This window comes from Orycteropus afer, unplaced genomic scaffold, assembly GCF_000298275.1.
Source record: "Orycteropus afer afer isolate SDZICR_OR568_19922 unplaced genomic scaffold, OryAfe1.0 scaffold00007, whole genome shotgun sequence".
NCBI classification, from domain to species: domain Eukaryota; kingdom Metazoa; phylum Chordata; class Mammalia; order Tubulidentata; family Orycteropodidae; genus Orycteropus; species Orycteropus afer.
Window position 1 is genome coordinate 16,634,196 of NW_006921594.1, and position 1,751 is coordinate 16,635,946.

Consider the following 1,751-nt stretch of genomic DNA (forward strand, 5'->3'; position numbering starts at 1 on the left):
TCAGTTTTATCATATGCAAAATTAGAATATTAATACCATTTTCTCCATGGGGTTGTTATGAGGATGAAAGGAGTTAACCTATGTAAAGTACTTAAGACAGTGCTTGGCACATACAAACATTTTAAAGTGTTAGTAAAAATGTAAAATAGTTTCAAATTCTTTTAAAAGTGATTTATTTTGCCTTTATTATATTCACAAAACTGGGCAGAAAAACTTGGTAACACTCTTGCTAGCTGTAGAGAGTCTCTTAATTTCATTTTGGGCAGTTGCCTATTAGGACTTTGTGGTGGTGGACTTCTCCAGCCGGGATGTAGCCAGTTTCAGAGCAGTACAGGGGCAGAGCCTCTGGAGCCCATCAGGCAGCCTTGCATCCAACTTTGTGTCACAGATTTTGGGTACGTTCCTAACATTTCTGACCGTACCCTCCCTTGTGAAATTGGATAATTTTTGTCTCTCCGGATGCTGTGAGTATTAAATGAGATGATGTGCCTACAGCGCACGACAGTTATAGTGGTGACATTGTTGTTATTACATCCTATATACATGTACAGCAGTTGAGCCAGGCCCTCCGGGTTTTTGAAGGAATGGAAACCAAAGGCAGCTAGAAGTGGGCCCTCTCTCCCGGTCTGAACACAGCATGGGTGAAAAAAAGAAAAACAATCTCTTCCACTGGCCCCGAAGTGACTACAGCGGTTTCCCCTTGAACCTCTCTTTTCACATTCCACCTAAAAATGTAGGGAAGGACACCATACCTACCAATTTCATAATCTACTCATTTCTGTACGTGCGGGTTTATCTGGGCTTGGTGGTAAGCCAAGGGTGGGTGGGGAGAGCATTAAAACCTGGCAACCCCGCTCCTGCATCTCCGGATGCCGCAGGACTACTGCCAGCCGTCCCTGGTTAAAAACGTGCTTATGGATTATATCACTTCCCCGCAGTCGTGTGCAGCGGCTCATTACCACCCGCTTCAACCACCGCTGCCAGCTTCTCACCCTGAACGTTTCCCCTCCCCCCTTTCAGGGACATCCGTCGTAACTGACATTTAAAGGAAATAAACACTGGTGTGTATATATATATATATATATATATATATATATATATAAATACTACAACCATTTCTTCCTGAAGCACCCAGTAGCAGTGAATAACATAATAGTCCAGCGAAGCGCGCCTGTCGGGTCTCGGCTCCACCAGCCCTTGTTGCTACACAATTCCCCACACCCGAGCGTCACAAATCACCATTCCGAGGCACCACTCGAGGCTGCCAATTCACTTTCGCTTAATCTCATTTGAAATCCGGCTACAGATGAGCCTCTGTCGCGGAGGCGAGGAGCCGAGCGGGGGGCAGCCCAGGGCCAGGGGGACTGGCTGAGAAGGGAGCGTAGGGGCCCCTAGTAGTTCCGGGCCGCGGGAAGAGCCACGGAACAAGTGCCCGCCGCCTGGGCTCAAAGGCGGCAAGCCCCGAGGGGCGCGGGGCGCTGTCGGCGCAGACAAAGAAGCCGGCGCCAGTGCCCGTCTCCACCGCCCCTCTCCTTCCCTCGCACGTCCTCCTAAGAAAAAGAGGGAGATCGGAGGGCCAAAAGGGGTGGCTTTCTACTTTTTTTTCTAGACAGCCCGGTGGGGGTTCCCTTTCTCTGGTGGCGCTAACATCCGGTGCTCTAGAAGCGCGGGCCCTGATGCTCAGACAGCGCCCCCTGGCCTTGCGCCCCTCCGCTGCCTTCCGGGTGCGCCCCGGGCGCGAGCGTCGGGGA